This window comes from Engystomops pustulosus, chromosome 5 (genome assembly GCF_040894005.1).
Source record: "Engystomops pustulosus chromosome 5, aEngPut4.maternal, whole genome shotgun sequence".
NCBI classification, from domain to species: domain Eukaryota; kingdom Metazoa; phylum Chordata; class Amphibia; order Anura; family Leptodactylidae; genus Engystomops; species Engystomops pustulosus.
The window spans coordinates 211,911,707-211,933,240 of record NC_092415.1 but is presented as its reverse complement, the minus strand read 5'-3'; the positions used below and the strand labels follow the sequence as shown (position 1 = coordinate 211,933,240).

The window sequence follows — 21,534 nt, the reverse complement described above, 5'->3', positions numbered from 1 at the left end:
ATTTGTATTGAACCTGATCATCATGAAACTATGACTTTTCATCTGATTTCTTCTCCCAAGTTTCCAGTCATTCTAGGAATTCCATGGTTTGCTATACATAATCCTTTTATCAACTGGGAATCAAGGTCGGTTACCTTTCCATCTAAATACTGCAAGGACAATTGTCATATGAATCTAATTATCCAAAAGCAAATGCAAGTCTCTGAGATTTCTCTTCAAAAGGACATGTTGCCACCTCAGTACCAACAATTCAATGATGTCTGCAGCAAGAAAAAAGCTGATCAGCTACCTCCTCATCGCCCATATGATTGTCCTATTGAGTTGCTTCCTGGAGCGGCTATTCCTTTTGGGCGAATTTACAGTCTCTCTGAACCAGAATTAAAAGTACTCAGATAATACATTGATGAAAATGTAAAGAAAGGCTTTATTCGTCCATCTTCCTCCCCAGCTGGTGCACCCTTGTTCTTTGTAGAAAAGAAAGACTCATCCTTGCGGCCATGTATCGACTACAGAGAACTAAATAAGATTACTATTAAAAATCGTTACCCTCTCCCCCTGAGTCCTGAGTTACTGGAAAGACTGCGCTGTGCCAAGATATTTACCAAACTTGATTTAAGAGGGGCATACAATCTCATACGTGTTCGTCCAGGGGATGAGTGGAAGACGACCTGCAGAACAAGATATGGACATTTTGAATACCTGGTTATGCCATTTGGCTTATGCAATGCCCCAGCACCTCCCAGCATTTTATAAATGATGTGTATCGAGACTTCTTGGATCAATTTGTAGTGATATATCTTGATGACATTCTAATATTTTCAGACACCTTGCTGGAACACCGCAGACATGTTATGTTAGTCTTGGAACGTTTACGGGAGAATCATCTTTATATTAAATTAGAGAAGTGTGAATTTGAACAAACCAGAATCCAATTTCTGGGACATATCATATCTCCAGGAGGCCTATGTATGGATCCTGGTAAAATCAAAGCCGTTGTGGATTGGCCTGTCCCCAAAAATGTTAAAGATATTCAGAGGTTTGTTGGCTTTGCAAATTTTTACAGGAGATTCATTAAGGACTTTTCTAAGGTAATTTTTCCAATCACTTCCCTCACAAAGAGAACCCAAGCATTTTTGTGGTCCCCAGAGGCACAGGAGGCTTTTGATAAATTAAAAACTCTTTTTACTTCTGCACCCATACTGGTTCATCCAAATCCTGAATTGCCATTTGTTGTGGAGGTAGATGCCTCAGACGCTGCTGTGGGAGCTGTTCTGTCTCAACGAGTTGGTGACAAGATGCAACTTCATCCATGTGCCTTTCTTTCCCATACCATGTCAGCTGCAGAAAGGAATTATGACATCGGAAATAAAGAACTGTTGGCCATTAAAATTGCCTTCTCTGAATGGAGACATCTTTTGGAAGGCGCAAATCATCCTGTAACTGTCCTAACAGATCACAGGAATTTAGAATTTATCCGTACTGCCAGGAGATTATCTGTAAGACAAGCACGGTGGGCCTTATTTTTCTCTAGATTTAATTTCATTATTTCTTATCGACCAGGCTCAAGGAATGGCTGATGCCTTATCCAGGATTCTTGATGAACCTAAGGAGGGGTCTAAGACAGAGTCAACCATCTTACCTTCCAAAAATTTTGTAGGAATACTTGATTCCAAAGAACTTTTAACCATGATCAAAAATGGATATCAGAATGACTCATTTCTCAATCACCCTTCTCAGGATGTAAATCTTTCCTTAAAAGAGGGGTTCTGGAAGCAGGACAACAGACTATATATCCCTGAATCTGCTCGCCTTGAAGTCTTAAAGCTGATCCATGATTCAAAACTTGCAGGGCATCTAGGAGTTATGAAAACTTATGAACTGTTGCTTCGCTCATTTTGGTGGCCCAATTGTAAAAATGACGTTAAGAAGTATGTTTCATCTTGTTTAACCCCTTAACGCCGAAGCCACTTTTCGCCTTCCTGACACGGCCCATTTTTTCAAATCTGCCCTCTGACACTATAAATGGTTATAACTTTGGAACGCTTTAACATATCCAAGTGATTTTGAAATTGTTTTCTCGTGACACTTTGTACTTCATGTTAGTTAAAAAATTTTGGTGGTATGTTTTGCATTTATTTATGAGAAAATCAGATATTTGGTGAAAATTTGGAAAAATTAGCAATTTTCGAAATTCAAAATTCATAACACCAAAAAACGTAATAACTAACATTCACCGAATGTCTACTTTATACCTCCGTGGTTTTTTATGCATACTCTTATTTTTGTAAGATGTTATGGGGCAATTTTTCACATTTTCATAAAAAAAAGCTAAATCCTGCTATTGAGGGACCTGCTCAGGTTTCAAGTCACTTTGAGAGGCCTAAATAAAGTAAAACCCCATAAATTACCCCATTATAGAAACTATACCCCTCAACGTACGTAAAACAACTTTTATGAAGTTTGTTAACCCTTTAATTGGTTTACAGGGGTTAAAACAAAATCGGATGCAATTTCGAAATTACATTTTATTTGACTAAATTAATGTGTTTTTTCCTAAAATGTACAAATTCTCAGTGGATAAAATTCCAAAACGCTCCTCAAAATTTGATCCCCCATCTCTCCCGCATATAACAATACCCCATATGTGGTGGTGACTGCTGTATGGGCACACGCCAGGGCATGGAGGGGGAGCTGCGCCATTCAGAGCAGATTATGCATTGTCACTTTTTATTGGCTATACAATCTTAATTTTTTTGGCAATTTGGACATATAAGGGCTTATTTTTTGCGACATGAGATGCACTTTACAAATACTTCATTTAAGTGGGTCTATAGCTTTTCGATGAGATTTTATTAACTCTTTAATGTATGGAGGAAAAGAAAATTGTCAATTTGGGGTTTCTTTTTTTTTGTATATTTTGGGGGTCGTACACCATACACTAAAAATACTATAATATTTTCATTCTATAGATCACTACGATTACGGTGATACCTCATTTATATAGTTTTTCATTTATTTTTACAATTTTACTGGAGAAAAACTAATACAGAGGAAATCTTATTTGTTTCTGCATCGCCATCTTTTCGGGAACTTAACCTTAATATTTTTTGGTTGACAGAGCTAATTTAGGGCTTATTTTTTACGTGTTGAGTTGTTCTTTCAATTGGTACCATTTTGGGGCACATAACTTTTTTTGATCACTTTTTAGAACATTTTTGTGAAGGGATTTTATGAAAATTTATATTTTTGGCGTGTTTTTCGGGTTTTGTTTTTACGGCGTTCACCGTACGGGTCCAATAATGTTTCTGACTTATTGTACATATTGTTACGGACGCGGTGATACCAAATATGTGGGGGGTTTTGGTGATTTTCAGGTATTTTTACTTTATTAGATGTGTATAGGGAATGTTTGTGTTTAGGGGACTTTAACTCTATTTAATTATTTTTATTAAAAATTGTGTTTATTCAGTGTTTTTAACTTTTTTTTTTAACTTTTAACTTTTACAGGTTAGCTTGAACAAGTGATCCACTGATCACTTGTTCAAGCTATTCTTCACCTAATACAGTGTAATACAGATGTATTACACTGTATTATGTGAAACACTGAGCATGCTGCGCATGCTCAGTGTGTCACAGCCGGGTCCTGCCAGGAGGCACGGACCCGGCACCCGGAAGAAGATCGCGCAGCCCCGGGCACCGGCAGTCCCGGCGCTGCGATCAGAGCAGCGGGACCCCCCCGGTAAGCGCCGCGGGGGGGTCCGAATCCAGTTAAATGCCCCTAGCACGCCGCGGTCAGCGCGACCGCGGCGTGTTAGGGGTTAACACCCGCGATTGGATAATATAATATATAATATATAATATATAGCCGACACCCGCAGCTTCAGGCCCCGGCTCCATTCAGGAGCCGGGGCCAGAAGTTTGACGTACTATTACCGCATATTGCGGGAACGCACCTCCCGCCATGCAGTAATAGTACGTCAAATGTCGGGAAGGGGTTAACATGTGCACGAAACAAGACTCCACATTCTCCCCCTCTAGGTCTTCTTCAAACACTGCAAGTTCCATCCAGGCCTTGGGGATCAATTTCCATGGATTTTATTGTGGATCTTCCTCCTTCTAAAGAAATGACCCCCATCCTTGTTGTTGTGGACCGACTCACAAAAATGGCCCATTTTATACCAACCAAACGAATCCCTACTGCTGAACAAACTGCAGAATTAATGATAAAGGAGATTTTTAGGCTGCACGGTGCACCAGACAATGTCATCTCAGATAGAGGTGCGCAATTCACATCAAGATTTTGGAAGAATTTTTGTACAGCCTTGGGAATCAAAGTTAATTTATCTTCTGCTTTTCATCCTCAGTCAAACGGCCAGACTGAAAGGACTAACCAAACTCTGGAGAATATCTCGGCTGCTTTATTTCTTATCTTCAAGATGATTGGGTGGACTATTTACCAACAGCAGAATTTGCTTACAACAATTCCAAACATAGTTCTACATCTGAAAGCCCATTTTATACAAACTTTGGCTTCCATCCTGTGTTTATGCCTAACCTTCCATCTTCTACACCTTCTCCTGCAGTTACTGACAGACTAACAGCATTACATGAAACTCAGAAAAAACTAATTGAAATGTTACAAGAAGCCCAAGAAAACTACAAAAAGGCGGCAGATGAACATCGCAAGACTCCTCCTACCCTAAATGTTGGTGATAAGGTTTGGTTATCTACTAAAAATCTGAAAACACATGTTCCTTCTCCCAAATTGGGCCAAAAATTCATTGGACCTTTCCAGGTTTCTGCTCAAATTAACCAAGTTGCCTTCCGTTTGAAACTTCCCAACAGTTTGAAAATATATCCTGTGTTCCATGTATCATTGCTTAAACCATTCATTGAAAACCCATTTCCAGGACGAAATCAACCACCTCCTGCACCAGTAAAGATCCAAGGGGAAGAGGAATATGTTGTGGATAAAATCCTGGACTCTAAAATTTCAAGAGGTCTTTAGTGCAATGGAAGGGGTACGGACCAGAAGAAAATTCTTGGGAGCCATAAAATAATGTTCATGCCCCTAGACTAACAAAAGCTTTTCATCAGAGACATCCAGAAAAACCAGCCCCTAGGATGTCCAGAGGCCATCCTGAAAGGAAGGGAATACTGTCAGGACTTGAACCGGCGGACTCCGCTGTCCCAGGCTGCAGCTCTACCAACTGAGCTAAGCAACAAGCTGGACAGCTCCAGTGCTGATCCTTGGCCTAGTTTGTGACTTCCAGTTCCTAGTTCCTGTGTCCCTGGCCTTGCTCCACCCCTTCCTAGATTGGACTTCCTATTTAAACCCAGCCTTGCCTATACATCCTTGCAAGATTATTGTGCTTCCAGCCTGTAGTCTAGCTTGTCTCCTACTCTCCTGCAATTGACTCCTCTATTGTGCAACGACCACTGGCTTCCACCTGACTACGATACCTGCTTGCTCCCTCAATACTGACGCTCATCTCCTGTGCTCCGACCTCCGGCTTCCATCTGACTACGATACCTGCCTGCTCCTCTGTACTGCTAAGCCTCTCCTGTGTTCCGACCTCTGGCCTTACTGACTACGATTCCTGCCTGCAATAACTCAAGTAAGTCACAACACTTAGACTCCAAAACCAGACCCAGATCGTTACATTAGGTGTAACCTGTGTGGTGATCTCGGTCACCCGTACAGTCGTTGTCCTCTTTCCTTCGCTAATGCGGGCTCAGCCTCGGCAGATGAAAGCCATGAGGCTGAATCTGCTGGGGAGGGGACTAGCAGAGGCATGGAGGGGCCAGGGAAGAAAGGCAGGAAAAAGACGCCTGCCCACCTAAGGCGTCTAGAGAAATGTCAACAGGAGAAAGAGCGAGGGGAGTCTCGGGCTGCTGGGACAACCTCTGGCACTATCCTGGAGACCACACCTGTCGCTGAGGCCCCAGGGGATGATGTACTGGGTGAGGAGGTCAGGAAGATCGAGAGAGAGGAAGGTGCCACGTCCTCAGACTCCTCCCATTATGAGAGTATGGACGAGGATAATAGGGCGTGGCTACCCCAGGAAGGTACCAATCCCCCGCTGGTCAAACTTTCAAATCGATTCCTGGCCCTGGATGGAGCCTCACCTGCCGATGGAGGGGCTGAGGGTGAAGGGCCAGAGGTGGTGGAGGGGCCTGCAGGGGGTGCCGAGTCTCCCCCTGGGGAGTCAGGGTCCTCAGAAAGGGAGACTGGCCCAGAGTCTGGAGGCAAAGATGAGGAGGCAGGTCCTGGATCTGCCCCTGAAGCATCAGAGGTGAGGGAGATGAACACTACAATATGTCTAAAAAGGGGGTGTTCATTTCCCGAGGGTGGTGGTAAGATGGGTAAAAAGAAAGCCGTCTAACTCAATCACTCATGATGGCGGCACCCACTCCGTTGACGCTGGCGTCCATTAATGTCGCCAGCATTAAGTCTGATGCGGCTAATTGTGCGGCCTTATTTTCTCAGCCGCGTTGAAGCCGACATTTTATTTTTGCAGGAGACCAGGCTGCCAGATTTGGCGGCCTGTTTAAAGCTAAGAGGGAATGGAGACACGGGCCTTCCTACTGGTCTCCTGCGGCTGAGCTGTATAGCGGTACAGCGGTATTTTTTTTACCGCACCGATAGAATGCTGACGAGTTATTGAGTTAGAAATGAGGAGGTGCCTGATCCTGGATGTCCTCATGAAGGGACAAGAACTTCATCTTATTAACATCTATGGTCCCCAGTCCAAGTGGGACAGGAAGTGTCTCTTTATGAGGATCAAACCCTACCTTTTTACAAGTCGGCAGATGGTCTTTGGAGGGGACTTCAATGATGTCACGAGGTCCCAAGATAGAGGAGGTTCCAGAGACAAGCTGACTTATGACAGCGTCGCTCTTAATAGCATAGCTAGTGAGGCTCGCCTGGTGGATGTCCACATCCGGCACACCCCAGGCCACGCGGGGTTCACCTATTAAAGTGGCTGCAGGTCTAGAATAGACAGGTTTTATTTAAAGGAGGAAGCCATTTCTTCAGCAGTGTCCGTTGTTGAGGTGGAGTTCTCCGACCACTGTTTAATTTTGTTTTCTCTGAATGTTACAGAGACCCCCCGGATGGGAAGAGGCTACTGGAAGCTCAATTTGTCTCTCCTGGAAGAAGCGGAGATCAGACAATCCTTTGAGGACTTTCTTCAGAGCCAGGTACCATTGCTGGGCCTTTGTAGCAGTAAGTCAGAGTGGTGGGAGATGCTCAAGAAAAGGGTGGCGAACCTCAGGAGCCTGGACAGGTACCGCCTGTATCAGGGCCTGAGGAGGAAACTTGAGCATCTCGTCTCGACTGGAGGTAGTCGTGAGGACATCTCCAGAGTGAAATCCTTGCTGAAGAGGTGTCAGTACGATAGACACACATCTTTGGTTTTTGAGAGGGATTGCGGGAAATACCGCTCACCCGACCCTTACAGAAACTGCAAGATGTCAGTGAGTAGTAAAGTTGTCACAGGACTGGTTGACAGTACGGGATCCCTGAAAAGGTCCAGATCAGGGATTCTGGAGGTTGTCAGATCCTTCTACTCACACCTCTTGGGCAGGAAGGATCTAGATCGGGATGTGATGTCGGCTTTCCTGGCTGAAACTGTCCCTGAGCCAGGAGTAGACCCCTCTCTTGATGTTTTGACAGAGATGATTAGGGAAGAGGAAGTCAGCCTGGCGATTGAAGGGCTCGCCCTCAAGAAATCGCCGGGTCTGGATGGCTTAACATCCGAGTTTTATAAGACCTTTAAGGACGCCTTGGTTCCCCTCTTGACTGAGGTATTCAAAGAGTATCTTTCCTCGGCGCTCTGCCGAAGTCAATGAGGAGGTCTGCCCTGATCATCCTGTCAAAGGGTAAGGGCCGACGTCCCATAGAGCTTCTCAATACAGACAGAAAGGTTTTGGCAAAGGTGCTGTTTAATCGGCAGGTGCAGTTTGCGCCCCGGGTCCTTTCGGGGACCCAGCACTGCTCTGTTCCAGGCCGCAGCACATTTACTACTGCTCATCTTTCCCTTCTTTGCACTGAACTATCGCTAGCGCACCAGTGTTTCCCTCCGGAAGGATATCATTTCTATTCCGAAACCGCAGCATAATTTGTCCGAGACCCTTACCGTGCAGCTGCTCACGGCTTAAGGGCTGACCTTCAAGCTCCCCGATCACCAGTTATACAGACTGAGCTCACTGCGTGTCAGTTAGAGGTTTATCAGAAGGTCTGACCTTCAAGCTCACCGATCACGAGAAACAGAGACTTAGCTCACCGCGTGTCAGTTACAGAGGTTTATCAGAAGGTCCCCGCTTAACGATCTCCCTTTTTCTCCTAAATCCTGACAAAATACCCAGACACCCGTTCTTTACCCGTTCTCCTATTCTGGTGGCCTATGTTTGGCGGGCAAACATCCGTCCTCGTTCTCCTTATTCTGGCGGCCTATGTCTGATGTGCAGACATCCGTCCTTTTTCTCCTAATTCTAATGGCCCATATGTCTGATCTTTACTGCGGCTTCGCTATACTCCTCTCTATATGAACTTCGAACGTCCTCCCCCATCCCTTTCTGTTCTGGCTCAGCAAAGCGCGTACACACAGCAGCCAAGGCACTTCTCATACAGAGCTATATAACAATTCAGACCCCGATGCAGGACACCAGGTTGCTATACATATTTACCCTCCACAGGTATACCTGTCTACAGCCACAGGTATCACCATTCCCCGAGTCTCAGGCAAGTAGCAGAATATATGTAATCTGAAACTTACCATGATCGTGGGGTGACCAGACCCAGTCGAAAAACGGTGACCCCAAAACTGCAAACGTTGCTGGAACGAGGGGGCGTCCTGGTCATCCTGATTGCGAAATCTCAGCAGTGCCTCCAATGTTAGGGTAGGAATTAAGACATCCTCTTTTAGTGTGCGTTGGCTGAGTGTTTCTAATTAATTAGCATGCATGCACATTGTAAGAAATTAATTCAGACACATTTGCTGATTTAAATCTCACTCATGCGATCATGGCCATGGCAAATCTGCACTGCGAGAACTTTATTTGGTTTCACAAAACTATATAGAAATTATGAAGGAAGCAGAAGGGGCGGAGAATTCCCAGCTCATGTGGTCTCTTGATTGGAGAACTCCCTTTGACGTCAGGATTGAAGTCCTTTAGCTTCAATTGTTTTCGTTAGGATCACGATGCCGGCGCCAACTTATAATGAAATCTCTGTTACAATGCTTTTAGGAAAATAGATCAAATCCTGTCATTTCTACTTGTTCTATCAGCTAGGTTTACATCAACACTTTGTGTCCGGGAGGCAGTGGAGCAGGGCTGGTAACTGGAAGGGGTACTTGCTGTCCTTGGATCAGGCAAAAGCGTTTGATCGGGTTAACCACGAGTACCTCTGGTCTGTCTTTCTGAGGAATGGCCTGCCAGGTGGGTTTGTCAATTGGCTGAAAGTTTTGTATGCAGGGGCAGAGAGTTTCCCGCTTGTGAACGGTTGGATTGGCCGCTCTTTTGAGGTCGGGTCTGGTGTTCGCCAGGGTTGTTCTCTGAGCCCACTACTGCACGTGTTCTCAATCGACCCATTCCTTAGGAGGGTTGATCGTGGGCCGTTGGTGGGAGTCGGGATGGACCAGGAGGCACCAGAAGCCACTCTAAGGGTGGTAGCGTATGCCAATGATTGTCACAGTTTTCGTGCCCTCGGGAGGGGAGGCGCAATGGGTGATGTCAGAGGTTGACCGCTACTCAGAGGCTTCTGGATCCAAGATCAACCGAGATAAGTGTGAGAGTCTCTGGCAGGGAGAGGGGGATCCAGGCTTTGATCTCCCGGACACTCTTCCAGGGCCCCAGGAACCTGCCAAAGTTCTCGGCATCGAATTTGGCCAGGGGGATTACCCCATGCAAAACTGGGACAGCAGGCTTAAGATCGCCGCTCAGAAGGTGGACCAGTGGAAGGGTTGGTCTTTGACCCTCAGGGAAAGGGTGAACCTGGTGAAAACCTTCCTGCTCTAGTTGCTGATTTATCTGGGCAGTGTGTGCATGTTGCCAGAGCCCCTCTGGACTCGGGTCTACAGTCTGTTCTTCCAGCTGTTATGGGGGAATAGGCTGAACTTAATCAAGAGGGAGGTTACTTACCGCACGAGGAGACAAGGAGGGTTGTGTATGGTCAACCCTGTGGTGTTCTTAGTGAATACCTTTCTTAAGATCAATATCCCAAACCTCGGCCTTTCTTCCAGGAATGGGAGACAGGAGGACAAGTGAAGGATCTTCGCACACCGCATGGGCATCTTCCGGCTTACGCTACCCCGGTTCTGAAGGTGATTCGCCGGTGGGGTCTGGGAATGTGGGAGATCAGGACCATGTCGAGGAAGTCCTTGACAAAAGGGTTCTGTTGACCCATTTCCAGAAGCCTCTGGCCCTCAGGAATTGCCCAAGTCAGGATCTGAGGGTGGGTTTGAGTTTGTTGAATTCCGTCAGGATCCCCTTGAAGTTTTGGTACGTGACTTGGCGCTGCTTCCATGGAAAGCTGTGTGTGAGAGACAATCTGAAGTGTAGGAGCTCTGAGGAAAGAGGTTGTCCCCGGGAGGAGTGCGGTGGTCTGCTGGAGAGCATGGACCACTTCCTGCTTCAGTGCCCCTTTAACACAGAGGTGTACAACCGGGTGGGCGCTTCCATCCATTGGCCCAGGTTGGCCGGTCTCTCCTATGCGGAGTGGGCCTATGGAGCATTCAGAGGCCTGGATGGCCGGGACCGCTGCACGTTATTCCTAGTTGGTCTAGTGGTCAGGTACCACACGTGGAACGCACAGTGCTTAGTATCGACGAAGCGTAAAATCCTCCCGGTAGATGAGGTGGTTAGGAAAATTCTGGGTGACCTGGTGAAGGTGCGCTCTCTGGAGTATGAGAGGCTGGGCACGGGGAGGGCCTCTCTCCTTAGTGTCCCTTAGTCTGTCCTCTCCCCTCCTGGTGAAGGTGCGCTCTCTGGAGTATGAGAGGCTGGGCACGGGGAGGACCTCTCTCCTTAGTGCTACTTAGTCTGTCCTCTCCCCTCCTGGTGAAGGTGCGCTCTCTGGAGTATGAGAGGCTGGGCACGGGGAGGACCTCTCTCCTTAGTGCTACTTAGTCTGTCCTCTCCCCTCCTGGTGAAGGTGCGCTCTCTGGAGTATGAGAGGCTGGGCACGGGGAGGGCCTCTCTCCTTAGTGTCCCTTAGTCTGTCCTCTCCCCTCCTGGTGAAGGTGCGCTCTCTGGAGTATGAGAGGCTGGGCACGGGGAGGGCCTCTCTCCTTAGTGTCCCTTAGTCCGTCCTCTCCCCCCTGGTGAAGGTGCGCTCTCTGGAGTATGAGAGGCTGGGCACTGGGGGGGGGGGCCTCTCTCCTTAGTGTCCCATAGTCTGTCCTCTCCCACCTGGTGAAGGTGCGCTCTCTGGAGTATGAGAGGCTGGGCACGGGGAGGGCCTCTCTCCTTAGTGTCCCTTAGTCTGTCCTCTCCCCTCCTGGTGAAGGTGCGCTCTCTGGAGTATGAGAAGCTGGGCACGGGGAGGACCTCTCTCCTTAGTGTCCCTTAGTCTGTCCTCTCCCCTCCTGGTGAAGGAGCGCTCTCTGGAGTATGAGAGGCTGGGCACGGGGAGGGCCTCTCTCCTTAGTGTCCCTTAGTCTGTCCTCTCCTCTCCTGGTGAAGGTGCGCTCTCTGGAGTATGAGAGGCTGGGCACGGGGAGGGCCTCTCTCCTTAGTGTCCCTTAGTCTGTCCTCTCCCCTCCTGGTGAAGGTGCGCTCTCTGGAGTATGAGAGGCTGGGCACGGGGAGGGCCTCTCTCCTTTGGAGGGGGTTCTCCTTTAGTGTCCCTTAGTCTGTCATCTCCTCTCCTGGTGTTGGGCTGAAGCTGACACAGTAGATTTTTGTTTTGTGGTCTGGGCATGTAGTGATGTTGGGCTTGCAGGTGCCGAACCTGGGCTTTATGTGGTTTGTATTGATGTTGTTCAGATTTTATTTGTATTCTGTTTTCTTTATTATGTTGTAAATACTGTATATACTGTATATATTGTATATAGTGGGGTTTGGGTTCTAGTGTTCTAGGTTGGGAGGGGGGTGATGGTGGTGGGATTTTGGGATTTATGAACTGACCTTGGACACTGGTCTGGACTTAACGCAAACTTTGGACGTTAGACCAGTGTCTGGGGGGAAGGGGAGGGTGCGGGCGAGGGATCTAGTGCAGTGTAGTGTTATGTGTTTGTTACTATATACCGTATATGCCGGCGTATAAGACGACCCCCAACTTCTGCCCTAAAAATATAGAATTTGGTATATACTCACTGTATAAGACTACCCCTCTCCCAAATGAAAAAAAGTCTGCTTAAAACTTTGCAAAACAAACAAGAGAGCAAGTGCCTGGTGATCATAACTGTAAGCTGCGATATTAATGAAGATCCGACATGCTTCTGTAAGTGCCGCCTGTGACCCCCAGCTCTGTCACAGGCGCGTACTAAGCCTCTTCTAATGACTGTGAGAGGCGGACATGCGTGGCGGTCCCAGGAAGCGGCTCTCTGCGCGCTGACAGGGAAAAAAAACACCTCACACAGTGCGGCCCCCGTATATCCGGCGTATAAGACGACCCCCCACTGTAGCCATTATTTTAAGGGGTTAAAAAGTAGTCTTATACGCCAGTATATACGGGGTGGTTTGTTATTAGAGGGTGTGGGGTGGGTTTATGTATATTTATGGTCATTTATGTTTATTTGTGGGTGTGGCTTGTCTTATTGTTTATTGGTTTGGTTTAGGTTGTGATAATCGGTTGGGTGGGGGTTGTGGTATTTGGTGTTTATTCATTTCGGTGTATTTTAAGCTATTGGTTTTGTTATGTGTGAATGTGGCTGGACCAGCAGGTAAGATATTGTATATATTTTGTATATATTGTATATTATGTTTGGTTTGTGTTATGTATTGTTATGTTTTTTACTTTTATATAAAATAAAAGATCTACAGCAAGTACACGGGGGAGGGCACACAGCAAGTACACGGGGGAGTGCACACAGCAAGTACACGGGGGAGTGCACACAGCAAGTACACGGGGGAGGGCACACAGCAAGTACACGGGGGAGTGCACACAGCAAGTACACGGGGGAGGGCACACAGCAAGTACACGGGGGAGGGCACACAGCAAGTACACGGGGGAGGGCACACAGCAAGTACACGGGGGAGGGCACACAGCAAGTACACGGGGGAGGGCACACAGCAAGTACACGGGGGAGTGCACACAGCAAGTACACGGGGGAGTGCACACAGCAAGTACACGGGGGAGGGCACACAGCAAGTACACGGGGGAGGGCACACAGCAAGTACACGGGGGAGGGCCCACAGCAAGTACACGGGGGAGGGCCCACAGCAAGTACACGGGGGAGGGCCCACAGCAAGTACACGGGGGAGGGCCCACAGCAAGTACACGGGGGAGGGCCCACAGCAAGTACACGGGGGAGGGCCCACAGCAAGTACACGGGGGAGGGCCCACAGCAAGTACACGGGGGAGGGCCCACAGCAAGTACACGGGGGAGGGCCCACAGCAAGTACACGGGGGAGGGCCCACAGCAAGTACACGGGGGAGGGCCCACAGCAAGTACACGGGGGAGGGCCCACAGCAAGTACACGGGGGAGGGCCCACAGCAAGTACACGGGGGAGGGCCCACAGCAAGTACACGGGGGAGGGCCCACATCAAGTACACGGGGGAGGGCCCACATCAAGTACACGGGGGAGGGCCCACATCAAGTACACGGGGGAGGGCCCACATCAAGTACACGGGGGAGGGCCCACATCAAGTACACGGGGGAGGGCCCACAGCAAGTACACGGGGGAGGGCCCACAGCAAGTACACGGGGGAGGGCCCACAGCAAGTACACGGGGGAGGGCCCACAGCAAGTACACGGGGGAGGGCCCACAGCAAGTACACGGGGGTGGGCATACAGGTGAAATCCCGCCCCTTTTCCCAGGATCACATATAAACAGTAAGAATCAGAGACCTGTTCGTTATCATCGCGTCCAATCAGAATATAATAAGAAATATTCCGATGTTTAACCCCGTAACGGAAAATGGCGCCCGAAGTCAAAGTGACACTTTTTAGTCATTTTGAAAAATATATAAAATTCTATAAAAAGTGATCAGAAGGTCGCACAGTCCTCAACATGAGAGCATTAAAAACGTCCCAAAAATGACTCCGCCCCCGGGCAACAAAGTATGAAAACGTTACTGGCGCCAGAACGCGGCAAAATGAAGAAGTTTTTTTTTGTATAGAAGGTTTAAATTTTTGGAAATGTATGAAACCCTTATAAAACCTTTATAAAGTGTTACCCCCGCGATCGCACCGCCCCAAAGAATAAAGCAGAGGCATCACATGGGGGGCGCGGTGACAGCCGTAACATCCAGACCCCAAGAATACAATGAAAATGCGTTTTTTCATCATTTTCAATGCATTCAGAATTTTTTTCTCACTTCCGAGTACACAGCAGGAATATTACATACCGTCACTATGAAGTGCAATGTGTTACACAAAAAACAAGCCCCCGCGCAGCTCTGTACACGGAAAACAAGCCCCCGCGCAGCTCTGTACACGGAAAACAAGCCCCCGCGCAGCTCTGTACACGGAAAACAAGCCCCCGCGCAGCTCTGTACACGGAAAACAAGCCCCCGCGCAGCTCTGTACACGGAAAACAAGCCCCCGCGCAGCTCTGTACACGGAAAACAAGCCCCCGCGCAGCTCTGTACACGGAAAACAAGCCCCCGCGCAGCTCTGTACACGGAAAACAAGCCCCCGCGCAGCTCTGTACACGGAAAACAAGCCCCCGCGCAGCTCTGTACACGGAAAACAAGCCCCCGCGCAGCTCTGTACACGGAAAACAAGCCCCCGCGCAGCTCTGTACACGGAAAACAAGCCCCCGCGCAGCTCTGTACACGGAAAACAAGCCCCCGCGCAGCTCTGTACACGGAAAACAAGCCCCCGCGCAGCTCTGTACACGGAAAACAAGCCCCCGCACAGCTCTGTACACAGAAAACAAGCCCCCGCGCAGCTCTGTACACGGAAAACAAGCCCCCGCGCAGCTCTGTACACGGAAAACAAGCCCCCGCGCAGCTCTGTACACGGAAAACAAGCCCCCGCGCAGCTCTGTACACGGAAAACAAGCCCCCGCGCAGCTCTGTACACGGAAAACAAGCCCCCGCGCAGCTCTGTACACGGAAAACAAGCCCCCGCGCAGCTCTGTACACGGAAAACAAGCCCCCGCGCAGCTCTGTACACGGAAAACAAGCCCCCGCGCAGCTCTGTACACGGAAAACAAGCCCCCGCGCAGCTCTGTACACGGAAAACAAGCCCCCGCGCAGCTCTGTACACGGAAAACAAGCCCCCGCGCAGCTCTGTACACGGAAAACAAGCCCCCGCGCAGCTCTGTACACGGAAAACAAGCCCTCTTTTGCCCGTGTCATGTGGTTGTCAGCATTGAGCGACTCCTGGGATTATGTCCTAGGCCGCAATCTCCTTCTTATCCTTTTCCTGGTTCTTAAAATCTTTAATAAACTTTAATGTGAAGAAAGAAGAATCTCGTCCTCGGGGACGTCCGGATACAACGTCACATGACAGCTCCGACTCAGAGAGGCTGAATCTCCGGGAGGGGAGATCCTGGCCCAAAAGCAGAAGGACCTGCAAAGGTAAATGCACCCTCGGCCTCTGGGCTGACTCATATTTATTACATATTCTGAGATTTTTACTTATATGAAAAAGCAGTTTTTCATATTTTTAGTTATTTTTATGTTTATTCTATTAATGTAAAGGAAACCTGTTGTCACCTAAGTTCTGCCGCTGAGGCCCGGTACCTTACTACAGCCATTTTTATGATATGCAAATGAGAATAGATGAGTCAACCTCTGAATAGAAGAGTCCCGTTTGCTCCTGGCCGCCTCCTTCTTTTGACAGACAGATGGGTGTGTCTTTATATCAGACAGGAAGTCCTCTCCATGTCCATTTCCTGTCCCTCTCACTGTATGGTGGATATAGCAGCGAGCACTTTGGGATCATTTCATACAACTGTGAAGGGCGGGGCCAAACAGTGATGGGCAGAGCCACGTACCAGTGGGTGGAGCCAGCATAGACAAAGGCAGAAAAAGTTTTGGGAACAATTTTAATGGGGGGGGGGGGGGGTTCTGACTCAGGCCCCGGGGGAGGAGTACTTGTTTTTGATGACAGGTTCCCATAAAACAAATGATAAATTAGACTGACCTGGACACAGACAGCACTGACCCCGCGTCACCGTGTAGACATGACGTCCTCGGAGGAAGGTCCCGGACCCCACACAGATGCCCCGGGGACGCCCCCGCCTGGTGACAACCTGAAGAGAGAATGGATAAGACGGAGGGATCAATGTCCGGTAATAGACGCCAATGTCCGGTAATAGACGCCATCGCCCTCCATAGGAAATCGTGTCTCCTCCTGGAGCGTCTGATGAGGAGTCGGAGAGAAATCTTTATTTAGCGCCATTTCCCGTGCCTTCTGTTTAACCCCTTCCCGCCAATGCCCTTTATAATGTTTCCTTGTTTTCTGTGAAACACATTGGGGCGGAATTATTTACCCGGTCCAGTCGCGATCCCGCAGTGCGTTGTCCGACGAGAATTCGGGTCCGGAGCAATTCGAGTGGCTCGTGCGTCCCATATCCAGCAGGTGTCGCTGCTGCGCCGAGGTCCTCCGGAGTTCACCTGCTTCTTCCTGGTGCGCGATCTTGCGACACAAAACCTTTTTTAAGTTATGCGGGTTATCGTGTGTGCCAAAATCATAGGGCAATTCGGCACAAAACGAATATATTTGGGGAAACCCGTAGAAAGTGCGGCGTTCGGACCCTTCGTGAATGAGCCCCATAGTGTCAGTATTATATTTTCTAGGCCGGAAGCAGGAAAAAAATTCAAAAATGCATTTGCGCCATTTTGGTTTGGGCTCGGTTCTGTGCGTGCGGGACAAGTTTATCATTTTATATGTTTTTTTTACTTCTATATCACTTCCAGGTAAAGGGGAAATGGGAACCTGTCAGCAGCGAGCTGCTTTTCCCTAATGACGGGGTAGATAAGCCCATTACAGCTGCAGTGCATCTACCTCTGATTTCTCTAACAATATTACAATATAATTGTGTGTTATAACTTACCTTGCACCCTTACAGAATCCTCTGTGTAGTCCCAGGGGTTGGGCTTTGGTTTGGGTGCATTTCAAAAAACAACATGTGACTTGTCTGTGGTGCAGACTCCACAGCTCTCAGCCCCCACCTTTGCGCTCCTGTACAGCTCCTCCCTCTTGCTCCTTCCCAGAGCTCAAAGCCGCAGGGGCACAAAGGTGGGGGCTGAGAGCTAAAGAGTCTGCAGCACAGACAAGTCACATGTTGTTTATTGAAATGCACCCAAACCAATGCCCAACCCCTGGGACTCTACAGAGGATTCTGTCAGGATGGAAGGTAAATAAACTTTACAGCTATGGATTTGTCACAGTGTATTGCCAGCACACTGCAACAGATCTGCAGCAATGACTCTGGGCTGTCATAGTAACGGTTCATCTCTCCTGAATGACCTCACAGTGCGTGGAGATCCTTGCCATGATAGCAGCCAGCACTACACCCTACAGAGATTGGCAGCAAAGGGTTAAACACATGACTGATGCATTGATTTCAATGGAATTGTTATGGAGTCCGAGAGCGTCCGTGTTTACACCTGCCGTTAGGTGAGACGACATCCGGACAAACTGCTGCGTAAATGTTTCATCAGAACGGAAAGTGATAATATTAGTGTCAGGAATCTGAGTGTTTTATCTGTTAGTTCCATCAGTTTTCCATCGATATTATATTCCAGAGATATAACGCGACCGACGAGCGTCCAACGCGACTAAAGCGACTAATGCGACCTCTAGTGGCCGAAACTGAGAAATAAAAGAACTAAAACTAACAACAACAGAAAGGAAAGAATCGGATATAAACCCAAACCCCTCTGTATAATAATGTTCTCTCCTCTCCTGTGTATAATACAGGGTGTTCTCTCCTCTCCTGTGTATAATACAGGGTGATCTCTCCTCTCCCGTGTATAATACAGGGTGTTCTCTCCTCTCCCGTGTATAATACAGGGTGTTCTCTCCTCTCCCGTGTATAATACAGGGTGTTCTCTCCTCTCCTGTGTATAATACAGGGTGTTCTCTCCTCTCCTGTGTATAATACAGGGTGTCCTCTCCTCTCCTGTGTATAATACAGGGTGTCCTCTCCTCTCCCGTGTATAATACAGGGTGTTCTATCCTCTCCTGTGTATAATACAGGGTGTCCTCTCCTCTCCCGTGTATAATACAGGGTGTTCTCTCCTCTCCTGTGTATAATACAGGGTGTTCTCTCCTCTCCTGTGTATAATACAGGGTGTTTTCTCCTCTCCTGTGTATAATACAGGGTGTTCTCTCCTCTCCCGTGTATAATACAGGGTGTTCTCTCCTCTCCTGTGTATAATACAGGGTGTCCTCTCCTCTCCCGTGTATAATACAGGGTGTTCTCTCCTCTCCTGTGTATAATACAGGGTGTTCTCTCCTCTCCTGTGTATAATACAGGGTGTTCTCTCCTCTCCTGTGTATAATACAGGGTGTTCTCTCCTCTCCCGTGTATAATACAGGGTGTTCTCTCCTCTCCTGTGTATAATACAGGGTGTTCTCTCCTCTCCTGTGTATAATACAGGGTGCTCTCTCCTCTCCTGTGTATAATACAGGGTGTTCTCTCCTCTCCTGTGTATAATACAGGGTGTTCTCTCCTCTCCTGTGTATAATACAGGGTGTTCTCTCCTCTCCTGTATATAATACAGGGTGTTCTCTCCTCTCTGTGTATAATACAGGGTGTTCTCTCCTCTCCTGTGTATAATACAGGGTGTTCTCTCCTCTCCTGTGTATAATACAGGGTGTTCTCTCCTCTCCTGTGTATAATACAGGGTGTTCTCTCCTCTCCTGTGTATAATACAGGGTGTTCTCTCCTCTCCTGTGTATAATACAGGGTGTTCTCTCCTCTCCTGTGTATAATACAGGGTGTCCTCTCCTCTCCTGTGTATAATACAGGGTGTTCTCTCCTCTCCTGTGTATAATACAGGGTGTTCTCTCCTCTCCTGTGTATAATACAGGGTGTTCTCTCCTCTCCTCTCCTGTGTATAATACAGGGTGTTCTCTCCTCTCCTGTGTATAATACAGGGTGTTCTCTCCTCTCCTCTCCTGTGTATAATACAGGGGGTTCTATCCTCTCCTGTGTATAATACAGGGTGTTCTCTCCTCTCCTGTGTATAATACAGGGTGTCCTCTCCTCTCCTGTGTATAATACAGGGTGTTCTCTCCTCTCCTGTGTATAATACAGGGTGTTCTCTCCTCTCCTGTGTATAATACAGGGTGTTCTCTCCTCTCCTCTCCTGTGTATAATACAGGGTGTTCTCTCCTCTCCTGTGTATAATACAGGGTGTTCTCTCCTCTCCTGTGTATAATACAGGGTGTTCTCTCCTCTCCTGTGTATAATACAGGGTTTTCTCTCCTCTCCTGTGTATAATACAGGGTGTTCTCTCCTCTCCTGTGTATAATACAGGGGGTTCTCTCCTCTCCTGTGTATAATACAGGGGGTTCTCTCCTCTCCTGTGTATAATACAGGGGGTTCTCTCCTCTCCTGTGTATAATACAGGGTGTTCTCTCCTCTCCTGTGTATAATACAGGGTGTTCTCTCCTCTCCTGTGTATAATACAGGGTGTTCTCTCCTCTCCTGTGTATAATACAGGGGGTTCTATCCTCTCCTGTGTATAATACAGGGTGTTCTCTCCTCTCTGTGTATAATACAGGGTGTTCTCTCCTCTCTGTGTATAATACAGGGTGTTCTCTCCTCTCCTGTGTATAATACAGGGTGTTCTCTCCTCTCCTCTCCTCTCCTCTCCTGTGTATAATACAGGGTGTTCTCTCCTCTCCTGTGTATAATACAGGGTGTTCTCTCCTCTCCTGTGTATAATACAGGGTGTTCTCTCCTCTCCTGTGTATAATACAGGGTGTTATCTCCTCTCCTGTGTATAATACAGGGTGTTCTCTCCTCTCCTGTGTATAATACAGGGTGTTCTCTCCTCTCCTGTGTATAATACAGGGTGTTCTCTCCTCTCCTGTGTATAATACAGGGTGTTCTCTCCTCTCCTGTGTATAATACAGGGTGTTCTCTCCTCTCCTGTGTATAATACAGGGTGTTCTCTCCTCTCCTGTGTATAATACAGGGTGTTCTCTCCTGTGTATAATACAGGGTGTTCTCTCCTCTCCCGTGTATAATACAGGGTGTTCTCTCCTCTCCTGTGTATAATACAGGGTGTTCTCTCCTGTGTATAATACAGGGTGTTCTCTCCTCTCCTGTGTATAATACAGGGTGTTCTCTCCTCTCCTGTGTATAATACAGGGTGTTCTCTCCTCTCCTGTGTATAATACAGGGTGTTCTCTCCTCTCCTGTGTATAATACAGGGTGTCCTCTCCTCTCCCGTGTATAATACAGGGTGTTCTCTCCTCTCCTGTGTATAATACAGGGTGTTCTCTCCTCTCCTGTGTATAATACAGGGTGTCCTCTCCTCTCCCGTGTATAATACAGGGTGTTCTCTCCTCTCCTGTGTATAATACAGGGTGTTCTCTCCTCTCCTGTGTATAATACAGGGGGTTCTCTCCTCTCCCGTGTATAATACAGGGTGTTCTCTCCTCTCCTGTGTATAATACAGGGTGTTCTCTCCTCTCCTGTGTATAATACAGGGTGTTCTCTCCTCTCCTGTGTATAATACAGGGTGTTCTCTCCTCTCTGTGTATAATACAGGGTGTTCTCTCCTCTCCCGTGTATAATACAGGGTGTTCTCTCCTCTCCTGTGTATAATACAGGGTGTTCTCTCCTCTCCTGTGTATAATACAGGGTGTTCTCTCCTCTCCTGTGTATAATACAGGGTGTTCTCTCCTCTCTGTGTATAATACAGGGTGTTCTCTCCTCTCCCGTGTATAATACAGGGGGTTCTCTCCTCTCCTGTGTATAATACAGGGTGTTCTCTCCTCTCCTGTGTATAATACAGGGTGTTCTCTCCTCTCCTGTGTATAATACAGGGTGTTCTCTCCTCTCCCGTGTATAATACAGGGGGTTCTCTCCTCTCCCGTGTATAATACAGGGTGTTCTCTCCTCTCCCGTGTATAATACAGGGTGTTCTCTCCTCTCCCGTGTATAATACAGGGGGTTCTCTCCTCTCCTGTGTATAATACAGGGGGTTCTCTCCTCTCCTGTGTATAATACAGGGTGTTCTCTCCTCTCCTGTGTATAATACAGGGTGTCCTCTCCTCTCCCGTGTATAATACAGGGTGTTCTCTCCTCTCCTGTGTATTACCAGGCGTCTTCTCCGCTACACGACGCGACATTGTGCGCATGCGCAGGTTTCCCGACCTCCAGGTGCAGTCACGTTGACGTAGCGCCGCTCGTCACATGACGCTCTCAGTCATGTGATCAATCACATG

The 21,534-nt window shown here is 48.0% G+C and overlaps 1 long non-coding RNA gene across 3 annotated transcripts; it reads right to left on the bottom strand.

The window, feature by feature from the left end:
* Positions 1 to 428: 428 nt before the first annotated feature.
* LOC140133888 (uncharacterized) lies at positions 429 to 21,486 on the bottom strand. Of its 3 annotated transcripts, none has more exons than XR_011855958.1 (4): positions 21,408 to 21,486; positions 16,267 to 16,375; positions 603 to 668; positions 429 to 516 (listed from the first exon to the last, which is right to left on the bottom strand). It is a non-coding gene; the product is annotated as an uncharacterized lncRNA (long non-coding RNA). The 3 variants fall into 3 exon arrangements; XR_011855959.1 differs by having other exon boundaries at positions 438 to 529; XR_011855957.1 differs by having other exon boundaries at positions 438 to 668.
* Between the last annotated feature and the right edge of the window lie 48 nt (positions 21,487 to 21,534).